This window comes from Alexandromys fortis, unplaced genomic scaffold, assembly GCF_014885135.2.
Source record: "Alexandromys fortis isolate MF-2015 unplaced genomic scaffold, M_Fortis_MF-2015_v1.1 scaffold_36, whole genome shotgun sequence".
NCBI classification, from domain to species: Eukaryota; Metazoa; Chordata; class Mammalia; order Rodentia; family Cricetidae; genus Alexandromys; species Alexandromys fortis.
The window spans coordinates 12,489,359-12,506,573 of NW_026067915.1; positions in this window are offsets into that span (position 1 = coordinate 12,489,359).

Below are 17,215 nucleotides of genomic sequence, written 5' to 3' on the forward strand. Positions count from 1 at the left end.
TTTAATTAATTTAAGCTGTCATGAGGACACTTATTGATTGATTTAGGGGAAAACTGGTAATCTGAGAGAACTGATCCTTCATGGATTCAAGATTCAAACATCTCACGGAGAATATTTAAGTTAAATGTAGACAGGCACAAAGTTAAGGCCAGTATGGTACTCCCTAGGCTCAAAACATATATGCTGGTTCCCAGGGCAACCAGGCAACAGGGCTTAAGGCTGGGAACATCAAAGCATGTAGCCACCATGTTCTCTGAGCATCCTCCTGTGCTCCAACAAACATGCCCTGACTCATTACCACCCTGAAGCAATGGAAATCACAGGCCATGAACTCTCTGAAACCAGGAACCAAAACATATTTTTCTCCCTTTAATTTTTTTTTGTCACAGTAAAGAACAATTGACTAACATAGAGGACTCCCCTTCACTTCCATTGTCCCTTCAGGAAGTCTAATCAATAGCACTGGTATGATGGCTGAGTTGACCAGATACCTTGTCAACTTCTTAATAGAGTCATGACCAGGTCTCCCAAGAGGCTACCAGCCCAGTTCACTATTGCTTGTGTTGCTGACGGCTTCCCAGGGCCATCTTTGCCTTTTCCCCTTTACATATCTGTTTCCTTGCAATGCAGAACAAGTCCGTATGAGAACACTTGAAGAGAGTAAGGCTTCCTCTTAGGAAATAGGTGTATGTAGGCAGGGTGAGAGATCAACCTCTATGTTGCGGTCTCTATGCTCTGGGGAGGTGTGCAGCTGCTTTACTTTTCTGAACCTGAGCCCTTGTTGTCCCAGTCACACAAGGAGCCTCCACACTGCCACTGTGAAGAAGAGCCCAGACTGTGCAGAGATGACTTTCTAATGAGAGGGAGGCTGGTTCCTGTCCGCAGTCTCAGGTTATGCTGACAACAGCCCTGTTTAGGAGACATTAATAACCCTGCTTCATAGCAGAAGTCACAGGGGTTAAGTGACTTGCCCAAGGTCACCGTTCCAATAAAGCTCTTGTGACAGTGTGAAGTAAGCGATGACAGAATGGCCCCCAACACCACATCCTTCTCTGGGAACCAAATGCTATGGACACACCTTAATTACACCCAGGATATGTTAATGTTGCCCTTAAATACCCACAAAGCTTTTCTGCCACCCTCCCTGCAACACTGAGGTCCTCTGGGCAGATAGCAACTTAGATTTAATTAAATGAAAAAGCCTGCACCAGCAAAACCCACCCTCACCCTCGTTCTGCCCCAATGGGCAATGAAGCTGTCTCATTTGCTCTCACCTCAGAGGCGGCATGAGGTTAGAGGCCGAACGGCCCAGTGGCAGTGTGCTGCCACCTCCTCAATTACCTGACAGATAAATTCTCCCTGATGGAGGCTGAGGGGCAGGATCTGTTGTTTTCCCTCAGCTCATTGATTTTCTAATGGGAAGAGCTGGCTGATGAAGGAGCAGGGCTGTCTTCTAGGGAACGACAGAGGTAGGCCTTTCATGGGAGCCACCTGAGGGAGAGTGGTGGCAGGGTCTAGTAAATGGTTTCCAGTTGTGAGTGATGAGGCACACATGAAGTGACAAGCCAGTGAAGTCATCAAACTGAGACTGAGGATGCATGGTGAAGGTATTTCTCTGATGCATTTGTTAAGAACACATCAACAAGGCAAAACTTTTCCCCTACTGATATACCACCTGGACTAAATTCTAGAATCTAAGAACAAGACAGAGTCAAGAGGACCGAGAGAGGGAGCATGGCTAACAAGAAGCGCTGAGCTTGCAGAAGTCACCTGCCGCCCCTTACCTTTCCCTATTCCCACTCTCCAGCCATGTCTTTCATTCCTGAATCCTTTTTTTATTAATTAAACTTATTTATTAACTTCACATCCTGAGTGTAGTTCCCCTCTGCCTCCTCTCCTTCCCTTCCCTTCCCCCACCTCTCCTCTGTCCCCCACCCATCCACTCCTCTTCTGTTTCTGTTCAGAAAGGGCCAGGTCTCCCATGGGTATCAACAAAGCATGGCATACCAAGTTACTATAGGTCTATGCTTTTCCAATTGTATGATGGCTGGGCAAGGTAACCCAGTATGAGGAGTAGGTTTCTGAAAGTCAGCCAAAGCCCCTGCTCCCACTGCTAGGAGGCCCACAAGTAGACCAAGCTTCACAACTGTCACACATCCATCCCATGAAGGGTGCCAGCTATTGAACCAGACTCTGTGAGCTCCTATAAGCCCAGGTTAGTTGCTTCTGTGAGTTCCCTTGTGATGTCCTCGAACCCCCACTACCCGGCTTGTACAATCCTTCCTTTCCTCTCTTCAGCAGGATTCTGGATTCTGCAAGCTCTGCCCAGTGCTTGTCTGTGGGCCTCTGCATCTGTTTCCAACAGTTACTAGATGGAGGCTCTCTGGATGCTGGCCCAACCTGCATATTTTTTAAAAAAAATATATAATTCTTTAAAATTATGTGTATGTATGTCTGTTTATTGGTACATACATGTAAATGCCCTTGCCTCAGAGGCCAGATTCCCTTGATTACATTAACTAGTTCAATTGATGTAAGAAAACTCAACCTGAAAGTGAACATTAGCAATGACTCTGAATTTTATAACGTAGAGAAAGTAAGCATAATTGCATTTAGCTGTTTCTGTTTTTAACTGTGGCTATGACATGACTAGCTGTTTCTAATCTCCTTTGACTCTCCCATGATGGCAAACTGTAATCTGGAAATGTAAAATGAATAATCCTGTTCTCATGTAAGATTCTTTTTGTCAGGGCCCCAGAGATGGAGCTCTGCTCTGCAGGTTTGGGAGCATGTCCCTCATCCACTGATTCATCTCCCTGCTATTGTTGGGAGGTTGCTTGTTGGTTTTTCAACTGCTCAGAAGCGAAATAATCACACAGAAATTCTCTTATTTAAAACACTGATTGGTGCTTTATCACTAGTTTCTTATTTGCTAATTCTTATATTTTAATTTAACCCATCAAAGTTTTAGCGCATCTGTCTCTGGCAGGGGCTTCATGGCTTCTCTCTGACTCCACCTCTTTTCTCCCAGCATTCAGTTTAGTTTTCCCCATCTACCTCTATTCCCTGCACAGGCCTACGACAGTTTCTTTATTAACCAATAGTATACACAGCATACAGAGGGAAATCCTACATCACCTTGCCTTTTCTTTACTTTTGAAACAGGGTCCCATGGAGATCAGGCTGGACTTGAACTCACTATGTAGCTAACAAAGACAGTAAACTTCTGATCTTCCAACTTCTTCCTCTTCCTTCTCCCCTTTCTCTTCCTTTTCCTGTGTGCCAGAATTATAGGCATGTGTCACCATGCCTGATTTAACAGGACACTAGGAATTGAACTCAGTTTTTAATATACTGATCAAACAGTCTACCAACATTCTATATCCCAAGCCATACTAGTTTTTTATACTCATTTAATTTTCATGTGCTGAGGGCCAACCGTCTGTCAAATATGAGTATTATGATCATCCTGTTTTGCTAGAGAAAATTCAGCTTTATTCTCTCTTAACAGTAGTGTAAGAAACAAAACAGAAGCAAAGGCCCATAGAGAGCATGAGGACAAAAGCAATGCTATTTGCATCCAGAAGAGGAAAATGTTTACCTGACCAAAGAGAACCAGGTGACTCGGGGTAATGAGTAATTAATTGAGCCTTAAAACTAGGCATGCTGTGATTTCAGAGCACGGAATTGAGGGACAGCTCTGAGGAGGAAGACAAAGCCTGCAACTGGGGTGAGGGGTGTAAGCATCCAGATTCACAGGTAAACAGGCACATACATACACATACATGAGGTGCATCCATGCACATGTGATCTCTGTGCATTCGCCCAGTGATCTTTGTCCTGTTTGATTGGAAAGGTGCAGGAGGTGTTTGTGACCCAAAATGCTCTTAACCTGAATCACTTTGGTTCCAATCTCAGTAAAAAAAAAAAAACTGTACAGAATTTCAACAGCACATTTCTGCCTTCTTTGAACTCATTGTCAGGCCCACATCAAAGTCTTGCTTTCACATTTTCCTGCTTCTAACAGGCGTTTACCACAGCATACACACAGCATGAGCAGGCCTTGGGTTTCCATGGTCACTGAGAAAAGGAAGGCATGAGTCTGGCTGACTCAATTCAAAGAACTCAGTTCATCTGGTACCTAAAGGACCGGATGCATGAGGCTTGCAATACTGAAGATCATTTCCTCTATGCTGTGATTCAATGTCAATCAAGATTTAAGACTTTACCATTTCCCTCCATTGCTGGTACTGATAAAAGGAAGTAAAAAAAAATATTTTAAAGATGCACCGGTTATACGATGAACCTGCAAGTCCTGGCTCAAAATCTGAATACAAAAGATAGGTTGTTGTTGTTGTTGTTGAATTCTATCCTCTGAGTGTAATGGACACCCTCTTGTTGGATCTGTTGTGACTTCACGGAAAAGTCAGTAGAGAGAACTTTAGAAACAGGGGCTATAGAGGGCTATTGGACCCACTATGACAGCTGAGCTACACCTTCCTTACATTTGTATGTCATTCTGCCCTATTTCTGTGTGGGCCCTGGGTTTTGGGAGATGATAGAATATGTAGGCTAGGAAGACTGACTCAAGATGGGATCAATGTAGCTAGCTATGAGGAGACTATCAACCATGTTGGGTGAATACTTCCCAATGTCAATATCTTGAGGTCACACAAGTACTTGCCAGTAACACCTCACCCATTCTGCATAGGTAAGCCTGAGAATATATTTATTCCCCTAAGGTGATTTTGGTGGAATTATACTTGGGTTTGTCATTGGAAACTTAGGAGGAGGCAGACATTGTGTCTCTAGGGAAGGAATTCTCATACTAAAATTATAGATTTTTTTGGCTCCCAGCTGGGCTACAGGTAAATCCCAAGCATATGAATCTTTGGAGGCCCAGAGTATATGAATTGTACATAGAAATATGAGATAATTAAAGCTGCTATAACATGCCCAGAAATGCTTAAAATTTAAAAGTCATTTTTCTCCCAACTACTCAAATTTGACCCCAGAAACTAGCCATTTCAACAGAAAGGAGAGACTGGAACTAATGCTTTCCAATATAGACTAAGGATATTAGAGATGGACATTGCCATGGAGGTACTGGACCAGCAGCTAGGAGTTGGTGGAGAAACCTCAGTGAGTTTTTTTATGTTGTTCATTCTCAAGAGCAAGTGCAGCGAGTCCTAAGGAGTGGTGCTAGGCTGTATAGAAGGATGCCAGTGATGGACAGTCTTACAGACCATGCTATCTTTTGTTAGTTTGAAACAAGGGTAGATGTTATCCATGAGCATTTTATAAACACAGATGGAAAGAATGTGTCTTTCCTTGATGCAAAATTAAAATAATTTACAAACTCTATTGGTTTCAATGACCTCAATTTGTCAACTAGTCCTTTATTTTCCTTCATAGGCAACTGAAGGAAACACTGATGCTTTTACTCCAATTTTAACTATGAATATTACATTCAGATCACAGAAAACACAGTAATATATCTCTGTATGTATATGCATAGGTTCGATAATGACTACAAAGGGTTAGAGAGGTGGAAACAGAGTTCAAAAATTACCAAAGAGGTTTTACTGGAGGCAAGCAAAAGGTTGATACATAATCAATAAAAGCTCAGTGGTACTTAGATAATGAACCTTGTTAGAGATCTACTGGAATTATCACCGAAGAATCAAGCTTCAGGGTCAGATTTGAGCCAGTGCTAGTGCCCAGTTGAATTGTAGAAGAAAGGTGTGAAACCATGGAGACTGCAGAGGCCAAGGACAGCACTGTGTCTACACAGGTGAACAATGGCAGGTCCAGATGGATGAAGGGGTACTTGAGTGGGATGTCAGTAATTCAAGTTGGCCAGGTCAGCAGTGAGAACCCAGCTGAACAGAAGTGCACAGGACACCTGGAGGTCCTTGTTTGTCAGTCCCTTGATTTACACACCAAACAACAAGATGATGGGGTAGGGGCATGCACTGTCACGGCAGGGTGAGGTGTTCTCTGTATGGAAAGGGGTCCAGATGGAGGCTCGTCCTGGCTCAGATTTTGCACTTGAAATGGATTCATATGCTGCATACAAAACAGGGTCATTCAGGGAAAGTCACAGCCTCCAAAAACTACTTTTGACACAATATGGAGTAATTTAGGATAGGACACAGCTTGCCTTCAACAATGAGTTTTCAAAAGAATCTTGTTATCACTGCTTTAGATTTATTAATAATTTCCCCATGCTCTTTGGGGATAAACATTCCTGCTTAGGTTTAACTGAAAAGGTCCACACTTCCGCTCTTCTCCTGCTGTTCTCTGACCTCCCTATTCCTTCTGCTCTCTGTTTGTGGCCCTGGGCTCAAGATTTGGCCAAACATTTATCTTTTCTCTTCATTGTAGAGCCAGCATGAGGATGCCCTCGAGAGAGTGGGTATTAAAGATGTCATCACAGGGACCAGGATGAGGTGATTTAATATGCACAGAGAGATTTCGCATTATTTTTGTCTTAATAATATTACTGCATTGTAATTATCTTTGGACATAGCAATAGCAATCATAAAAATCTAGGGAAAACAGTGCTACTAATAAATTCTGAGATGTTAACAATGCTACACAGCCAGCTACTCTGAAGAGCAAGATATCTTTATCTGCTAGAGTTGCTAAGCAGTTAGCATTATTCTCATTTATATCATACTGACATCACACACATATATACATTGAAAAGTATATTGAAAAGACTGATATTAAGTAGTTTCCTTGACTAGATTTCAAGTAGCTCTAAGCAATGCATCCATTATATTGGAAGATGATAGTGGACATTAATGAGGTTTAATTTTATGACTAGTTGAACTAGCTTACCACTTTCATTAAGACTTCTTTTGCTCTCCTTGGGGGCCTCAGGTCTTCAAAGGAAGATGGTGGCATCTATGATGGTGAATATTTATTATCAACTTGACAATATCTAGAATGACCCTGAGACAAGATACTGGGAGCATATGTGAGGAAGTATCTAGAGTAGGTTAACTGAGATGGGAAGATCCACCTTAACTGTGGTGTTATGGAATAGAATTTGTTCAGCTATGTAAAGATGTGTTGCATTTGTTTAACTATGTAAAGATGTATTGCTGTTTTACCTTGCCTGCTTAAAACACCTGACTGATCTAATAAAAAGCTGAATGGTCACTAGTTAGGCAGAGGAGGAATTGTAGTAAGGAGGCTGCTAGTTAGTTCCTGGCTGCTTAGCCCCAAAATAATCACACAGAAACTGTATTATTTAAATCACTGTTTGGTCCATTAGCTCTATCTTCTTATTGGTTAACTCTTACATATTAATTTTGCCTATCTCCATTAATCTGTGCAGCACCATGAGGTCATGACGTACCACCATGACTGTCTCCAGAAGTGACTTCATGGCTTCTCCCTGACTCTGCCTCCTTTCTCCCAGCATTCAGTTTAGCTTTCCCTGCCTACCTAAGTTCAGCCCTATCAACAGATCAAGACAGTTTCTTTATTCATTAACCAATAAAAGCAACACATAGACAGAAGGACCTCCCACATCAAGGGATAGGTAAGGCTGATGGGCAAAGAGAAAAGGGGAGCCATCCATCCATCCATCCATCCATCCATCCATCCATCCATCCAGAGGACAGCCAGCCTGGGACCAGCCAGTCAGACACAAAGGAAGCAGGGAAGCAGGATGGACAGTACATAGCTGAGGTAAATGAGCCTCGGGGCAGCACACAGATGAAAAATGGGTTAATCGAAGTTTAAAAAGCTAGCTGGAAACAAGGCTAAGCTAAGGCCAATCATTCATAGTTTATAATAACTCTCTGTGTCATGATTTGGGACTGGAAGTCCAAGAAAGCCTGATACACTGTGGGCAGCACCATTCCATAAGCTAGGGACCTGGACTGAATGAGGAGAAGGAAGGGATCCCAGTACCAATAGTCAATCTCTGCAGTCTGGCTGCAGACACAGTGTGGCCTCATCCAATGCTTGCTATGATTTTCTAGCTATGGCGGACTGTAGCCTCACACTGTGAGCCGAAATAAAGACGTATTAGATAGCTTTTGTGCGGGTACTTATCACAGCCACAGGAAATGTAATTAGTCCAGCATTCCTATTACAGACAGGAAATCCTCAACTCAGAGGTAGCTAAAAGAAGAAGATGAGACCTAATAGTGTGTGGACTTAGATCTAGCTGTGTCAGACCCACAGCCCCCCTCTGTTGCACCAGGTGCTCCCATGTGATACAATCCCCCCCCCCCAAACTCATGTTAGATCTGCATGCATCAAGTCAATTAAACTCTAGATTGCTCTGACCTGGTACCACAGAGCTGCTGACCCATGCACTGTGACCCCAGCCTTTGACCACATTGAATTTTGATCAATCAGGACTGCCCTAATTTACAATACCCTTATTTGCATAGCAGAGATTGCCTAAGTGGAAATTATGTGCCCAGCAGTGAATGCTCACCTTTAACTTAACTGCACAGAGGCCAATATGGACACCTTCCTTCAGGTGGTGTAGTGTGGAGTACTTGTCGGGAAACTCGACACAAAGAAAGCCTCCCTGACTGCAGAGGAGCCTCTCCAAAATGCAACTCCTTACAGTCAATGTCCTAGGCTGCAAGCCGTATGTAGTCACTGCTCAGGCTACTGCTTCCTTGGGGGGAATTCATTCATCTGCCCATCCTTTCTCTGCTATCACCGGGCCCAGCTTTCTACAGAAGTATTGAGAATGTAAATGGAAAGTAGGCTGGTGTGTAGCCTAAGGGATGGATCAGCTTTGGGAACCAAGCACTCCCAAACAAGTGTCATTGTGTTCAGATAACACGAGGTAGTTTTGGGCTTGTAGCAGGGCGCTAGCTTTAGAATCCAGAAATGCTTTCTAGAGAAAACAAAGCAATCCCGTTCTGGAGAAGACTGTGGAAACGTGAAGTAGCCTGTGGCTGGGAAACCAGATTCCTAAACTCTGCACATGTAGAACAAGGGATAAAACAGAATCTCAGCTCGGATCATTTTAAATGTTTAGCAAAGCAATTTTCATTTTTCAAAAATAAGAGTTGCTTGAGAGACTGTGGAGTTGGTATGACACACTGAATACGTGCTTATAGAAGAAACATGAGGGTCCGAGTTCAGATCCCCAACAGCTACATAAGATCCTGGGCTTCTCTAATCTCAGCACCAGAAGTAGAAACCGGTAAATCCTAGGCATTCACTACCCCAATGGGAGACTCTTCTAAAAAATTAAGACAGTGAGTAATCGAGGAAGATTTCCAAAGCACACACGTACATTAACACACATGCACACGCACACACACACACACACACTTGTATGCACACATACAGAGGCACACACATGCATGCGCACACAAACACACAACATCTTTATGCTTGCTGTCATTAGTTGCAGAGCCAACAAGAGGATGTGCCTGCATAGTTGGTATTAAAGATGTCTTTACAAGGACCAAGGGGCAGTGAACTTTCTTATCTTTTCATGGGAAGCTCCCCTATTCTTCTTAGCATTGCTGTAGAGCCAAAGAATGAGCTGTGGAAGCAGCCCACGGAATCCCTCCTGCCTGCAGTTCACTGTGCCTTTATCATAGAGGCCACCGGGTCTTCACCAGGGCCAAGAGGTTCCCCTTTCAGACTCCTTCTGCAGTATTGATCATGAATATAAATAGTGACATTATTCTGGGTTACAGTCTTGAGTTGGGCGCCTTTTACATTTTCTTCATTGGAGCAGATGCTGTCTGAAGACGTTCTCGTCTCATTCAGCTCTGTATAGCCTGGCCAGGGACAATGCCAACACACAGTAGGCTATCATGACATTCAGGTGAAATAAATAAAGGCGGAGATTAGAGGGGCAGCTAGATGGCTCAGTGAGTGGAGGCACTTGCTGCCAACGATGACTCCGCGAGCTTGATCCGGGGACTCAAACAGTAGAAGGAAAGAACCAATTGCTGGAAGTTGTCCACTGGCCTTCACACATTCACCGCAGCATGCAATACCCCACCTAATGTAAATATGTAATGTGCCCACATGTGACTTTAAGAACAGAATCTGACAAACAAGCATGGTGGGTCACCCGTATGATTCCACCCTTCATGTAGCTGAGTCAGGGCAATGGAGAAAAAAGATTAGCATGGACAACCCAGTAAGAGCCTGTCTTAAAAAACAGCAACAATGATAAAAGCCCTAAAACCATGGTACAAAGAATGAGATTAGTCTGATTTTATTTCTCATTGAGATAAAATTTTATTACTATTACACGTCTCAGAATTTAAATCTGTAAAAATAATTTGTGACACAAAACCAAAGAAGCGCCACTGTTCATAAGCTGAGTCATTTCTGGCTGCTGTGCCATAGAGTGAACTGATGTACCTCATGGTACCTAATTTCTCTACCTCTGGCTTGCAGCCCCAGTTCCTATATTGGTTAATGAACGCCACAGCGGGTACTATTTGTAATGACTTAATGCCTAATATATACACTGGGACCAAAGTCAATGGTTTTTGCCTCCTATTTGCTGACAAGATGCTGCGAAACCTCATGGGAAGATGTTCCCTGGAGAGTACTGGCCATTAAAATGGCAAAGAAAACCTTTAATAGTCCGATGTTTCTGTACTGTCCTGGATGCCTGGAAGTTATCTTCAGTGGCCATGACCATATTGATTCTGAGGGCTGGAAATTGCTTCTGGCTCATCTGACTAAATCTTCCCCACTGCTTTGGAGCTCTGGAATACATGCAGTACAAGTTTGCAAGCTATGGCAAAGGAACTCAGGAAAAGCACTGGGCATGAACTAAACTTTAAAATTGCCTATGCTTGCTAGGCATGGTGGAACATATCTCTAATCTCAGCACTAGTGATGAACGCACAAATCGATCTCTGAGTTTTAGCTCAGTCTTGTGAGACTCTGTCTGAACAGACAGACAGACAAAGAAGCGAGCAACCTTAGGCATTCAAAATCAAAACTTACACAAGCAGCAAGATCGAGAGCAAAAGTAGAAAAATTTCATGGATATAGTTTGCATGTTTCAAATGCTGTTTTCGGTATGATATTCTCCAGGATGGAGCTAGCCTTCATCCCCACTTCCCACAAGTTGGGAACAAGAACAGCTTTATATAGTCTTTTCTCTGCCTGAAATAAAGGATGTGTTGCTCTAGAAAAAAAAAAGTGTATACATTTTCTCCCTTTTCTTATTAAGGCCAGTGTAACTAAAATCAGCCCACAGGTTTTTCTTTCTGCTAAAAACAAAATGAGAGGTCCAATTTTAGGGATCTTCAAAAGAAGCTTCCCCCGACACTCTCCCTAAAAATATCTGATATTCTGAGGTTATTTGGGCTATCTATATGTGCCAGTTTATGCTGCGGCTTTGAGCAGAGCATTTTTGTTTGAACTGGGTTCTCTGTGGTCATCTTTGAAATATTTCACGCAATATAAAGTATTTTGAGAACAGATAGAAACAATTTAAACCATAAAAGGTTAAGAGTATCAAACATAGATAAAATTTAAAAAAAAATTAGCCATCTTCTAATGATGAGTGACTTTGACCCTGGCGGAGTCAGGAGGAGAACATGGCAGTGTCTACATCCATGGAAAAGCCTAGGGAAAATCTCCAGAAGGTACAATTCACCAACATATTTGAAATTGTCCTTAAGGAACTACAATTTCAAAAACTATAACCAGGCACAGTACCACTCATCTGTGGCCTCAATATTTTTACAACAGGATGGAAAGCAGAGGACCTAGAGAACCCCACTCAGTACAGGCTGGCTCCCAGCTGAGTGAAAATCTAGTCCCTGATATCTGATGCTGTCTTCTGGCCTCCACAGACACTGTTTGCACACAGTGCACACACATACATGCAGCTACAGCAGGCATACACATGACAATAATAGACAAATAAAAAGAAGAGAGGCAGAGACAGGAACATTTCTGGACACAGACTTCCCAGTTTACTGATAATATGCCTGCAACTTTACTCAAGGGACTCACTTCATCTGAGCCAGAGTCTATCATCAGCACCCTTGCCTTCCTAACCAGCATAATCAGATGTAGTGTTTCATGGAGAAGACACCTCTGGGGCCTTGGAGAAGCCTCTGTCTCTAAAGTGTTCTGTGCACAGTCATTACGGCCTGAGTTGGATCCCACTACCCAAATAAAAAGCTAAGGGTATTTGATACTCTTGTACTACCATAACTAGGAGGAGAAGCCATAAAAGACCCAGGGCTGCAAGCTCCAGGTCCTGCTCTAAAAATAACATAGAGAGCAATAGACGAAGACCTTGCTCTTTGGCCTCTCCACATGTACACACATTCACGCACAAAGAAGCCACCTAAGAAATTGTCTTATAGTATGAGTGCACACAAACAACATCTCCCTCTCTGTGTCCTCTTGTGTTCCTATTAATAAAAAATTAATCTCTCTAACACATTATATACTGATTTAGAAAAATGCAAATATAAAAACATGAAAGGGGCTTTCCTGGTGGAAAGAAAAGTAAAACCGGGTCTCAGTGTCCTAATCACCACGCCCAAAATATACCTCTTTCCTGAACTTTAAAGTTGATCCTTCCTCCTCCGCTTCTCCTTGTGGTTGTATTATTATTTTTAATTTTATGTGCAAGCAAAAATGCATGCATGTACACAAGCAGGTACTCACATGCATGAGAACATAGGATAACTAGCTTCCTTCCACCTCATAGAGACAATCTGCCCATCTGGATATGCCAAACTTTCTGTCCCCTAAGCCTCAGGGCGATGCTTGTGTCTCTACCTCCCATTTCAACACAGAAGTGCTGAGATTACAGATGCAAACCATGACATCCTGCTTTGTGGCTTCAGTGATGAAACTGGGTCACCAGGTTTATGCAGCAAGTCATTTACCCAATGATCCATTTCACTGACTCAAAGTTGGTAATCCTAAACATGTCATTCTTTCTTGATAGCATCTTCAGATTTGGGCTCTGACTTTCTGATGTTACTCCTTTTGACTCCTGAGGACATCTCCTTCTGCTATCTGACCCTTAAAATTAAAATTCTCCCATCGTTTTTTTATCAACTATCCTTAATCTACAGTCCCTGTGTGACTTCACATGTTTTGTGAATTCAGTTAGGACAGGAAGGCAGATCACCCCCAAGTCCATATCTTTAATATAATTCTCTGCTCTTCCAATATTCAGGGTCTTTTTCAGCTATCACCTAGACATAGTTGCCCGGACAGCAACATCCCCATCTTAGTGTGCTCCAGAATCTTGCTTCTTACAGATTCCATTAAATATGCTATTTATAAATCCTGCATCTTAACTTTTGGCCTCAGTCCCATCTTAGTGGTCAGAGTGGTACAAAACAAATCATAATATAAACATATCATAATTTATATTATATCATTTTATAATTATAATATTTATAATATATAAAATAATATAGAATACAATATCATTATAATATAAAATCTTAAAGATTTTGGAACAAGCATAGGACCTTGGACATGTTAGGCAAAGTCATTACCTCTAAGCAATGTCCCCAGTCTTTTGTGTGTGTGTGTGGGGGGGAGATTTTCCTACCACACGTCCTATTCTGTGAATCCAGTCTTGTATCACCCCGGCATAAAAATCACAATGCTTTCATCAGCTTATTATACCTGGAATTTATCCTCTCTTTTTCATCCCAATATTCAACTCAATCTAGTTCCCTTTAACCTATAGTGTTAGAATAATTTTGAAGGAGGTCTCTGGTCTATTTTTGTTCTTCTATAATCTATCCTTTATAAAAGCATAATATTGTTGTAATATACAAGTTTATCTATTAAAACTTTTGGAATCAAATGTTTCACTGAGGCCTGGGAATAAATGTAGGTCATGAGGATTGTAAGGAAAGTGCCTTCCCTACTGAGCCCTTTCACCAAGTTCTTATTCTTCCTTCTCCTCCTCCTCTCCTTCTTTTCTTTTTCTGTTCTTCATTGTTGTCTTCTTTCATTCTCCTTCTTTTCTCTCCTTCTTCTCTTTTCTTTTTTTATCTTATTCATCACTTTCTTCTCCCCCTCCTTCTTCTTCAACACCCACCACTCTTCCTTTTCTCCTCCTTATCTTAATGTTCTTCTTCTTCTTCTTCTTCTTCTTCTTCTTCTTCTTCTTCTTCTTCTTCTTCTTCTTCTTCTTCTTCTTCTTTTCTTCATCATCATCATCAGTCTTACTAGTATATGTGTGTGTGTGTGTGTGTGTGTGTACATGTGTGAGTTGTCTGCATGGAAATGATGAGCAAGAGCATGCATGCCACATTGCTTATGTAGAAGTCATAGGACAAATTTGAGGACTGGGTTCTCTCCACCCTGCTGAATCAGGTTTTCTCATTTCTGCTATGCTGAACACTCAAAGTTCTCTGGACTGTGAGCTCCCAGGAGATTCTCCTGAGTGCTGGATCTGAGGATGTGCACCAACACATCTGGCTGTATGACTCTGTGACATGGTTCCAGGGATCCAACTCACACTGCCAGAACCACACATGAAGCACTGACACTTTCTCCTGGGGGATCACTGTGATTCTTTCTTGCTTTCCGTCTTCTTCCACCTCCACATCTTCCTCTCCTTTTCTTTTAGATTATTTTCAATTCTGAAGCAAAAATCCCTGGGCAAACCACGGCCTCAATGTCTTGTTTAAACAGACTTTTCTGGGACCCTGCGGCCTTGCACCATCTTGGCTTTGTCCTTTAGTCACAGAAATTCTTTTATTGTTGTTTTTCAGCTTCCTCCACATTACTTATGTCAAATCCCTTTAACATTTTAATTAAAATGTTTTCTTTTCTTTATTTGTTTAAAGTTATTTTCCTTGTGCTGTAGATAGTATATTCTTTCATGGCCTTTGTGCTCTCCTTTTAAAAATATGTATTTTTTTCATGTGTGTGTATAACAGTGTTTTGCCTGCATGTATGTATGTGTTCTATGTACATGTAGTGCCCACAGAAGTCAAAAGATGGTGTCAGATCTCCCAGAACTGGAGTCATAGACAGCTGTGAGCTGCTGTGTGAATAGTGAGTATTGGGAACCAAACACAGGTTTTTGTAGGAGTACCAAGTGCTCTAGATGGCTAAGCCATCTCTCCAGTCCCATACATATGTTATTTTTCACATTTTTAGCCCCCACACACTAACTATAAGTCTGGCTTCTAAAGGGATAAATATGCCTTTTTCATGGACTTATTTCCCAGTCGCTCCAGCCTCCTTTATTTTCACTGTTATATAAAGTAATCAAAATTGACATATGTAGGTGTGTGTGTGTGTTGTATGCTCATTTGTGCATGTGGAGAGAACATCAAGAAAACATTAAATATTCTCCTCTACCACTTTATGCCTTTTTTTTGACTGAGTTCTTCACTGAGCCAGGAGCTTGTTGCTCTTTTTTTCCCCACTATGCTATGGCCAGCATATAGCAGTGACTTTTCTGTCCCTGAACACCCCTCAAACTCATCATTGGGGTTACAAGGATTCTTGCTCAGATTTTTTTACATGGGTTCTAAGGATTGAATTTTGGTCTTTCTGCTTAAGCAGCAAGTCCTTTTTCCACAGAGTCATTTTCCTAGTCCTAGTGTTACAACCTAGCTGTTATATACATTGAAGTGCATGCTAAGGAGGAAACAGGCCATTCGCATCTTATCACTGGACCTTACACATTAAATACACCCTTTCTACAACTATTAAGGCCATATAATGATGTGGGATTCCCCTCTGTATGCTGTGAATGTGTTCGGTTAATGAATAAAGAAGCTGTTTGGGGCTATCACAGGGCAGAATAGAGTAAAGCAAGAATTTCAAGCAGAGATGGAGGAGAAAGTAGGCAGAGTCAGAGAGATACCATGTAGCTGCCAGAGGAGAAAGATGCAGGAGCTATGCCCAGTAAGCCACAGCCACATGGAGATACACAGTTTAATAGAAATGGGTTAATTTAAGCTATAAAAGCTAGCTAGAGAGACACTTGAGCTATTGGACAAACAGTATTGCAAATAATATGGTTTCTGTGTGATTATTTCAGCTCTGAGTAGCTGGGAAACAAACAAGTAGCCTCCGCCAACAATATCATGCTAATTTCTGAAATTTCAATGAAAAGTAAACTGTCATAGGAGCATTTGCAATTGTAAAGCACAATAGGGAAATTCAACGATGGTAATTGTTGTTATCACCACCATTACCACCATCACCATCATTATCCTCATTTTCTTCATCATCACCCTTATCCTCACCATCAACATCATCATCATCACCATCATCATCATATATACTACAAAATTTTAATGCTATTGATATTTTAGAAATAAAATTCAATAATTCCATCTCAGAAATAACGAAGAGAATAGACTGACTAAATCCTAAGTACTAAGCTGCCGTAGAAATGGCTTTATTCATATGGCTTATTAGATAACCAATAAATGCTAATGTTAAGGTTAACACAAGAATATAAGCTAACAGAAGACCTTAAGTCTTTTTTCTTGCAAATAAGGCTAAATTTTATTTTAAGTAGCCATCTGACTTTCTTATGGTGAAATGGCACACTTAAATATAACAAGTGGTTGTGTTACTCCCAAGAATTGAGGATTGTGGACTGAATCCTGAGGGGAGATAGGAATGCCTTTTGAAGTCTGGCTTTGGTAGGAACTGTTGCAGGATTTTGGAAAGAGAGCTCACCATCAGAGCTTGTGCACATAGAGAAGTTGTAAAGAAGGCTCATTCTGAAGTCATATATTGGGCCATCCTGTCTGTCCTGCACAGTACTGTGACAGCATGGTTTTATGTTGATTGATTGACAAGAGTTCCCTCGACTGTAGCCAAGACCACCAGTGAAATAGCAAGCCATCTTTTCTCATTTAAGATAAGAAGCTTGGGGCTGCCTAAGAGTTCGTTTGAACCCTGGTGACATATGGTATCAAAAATGCCTACTTTAAGTGGAGAAAAGCTGCACACTCCCAACTGCAAGATGCTGGCAGCGGCACGTTGGTTATCTCTAATCTACGTAGTTGATATTTGAGACACATTGCTGAACTCAGTTCCCAGTCTCTCATTTCCTGTGTCATAATCAGGTTCTTTACATCTCTCTAAGCCTTAATTTATGGACTCTATTTTTATTACTTCTGTTTAACAGATAGTAATCGGATTCAGGGAGCTTCAGAGGCTGGCCCAAAGTCCCTTCCCTACAAATCAGCTGCTGAAACTTCACAAAATTATACTAACA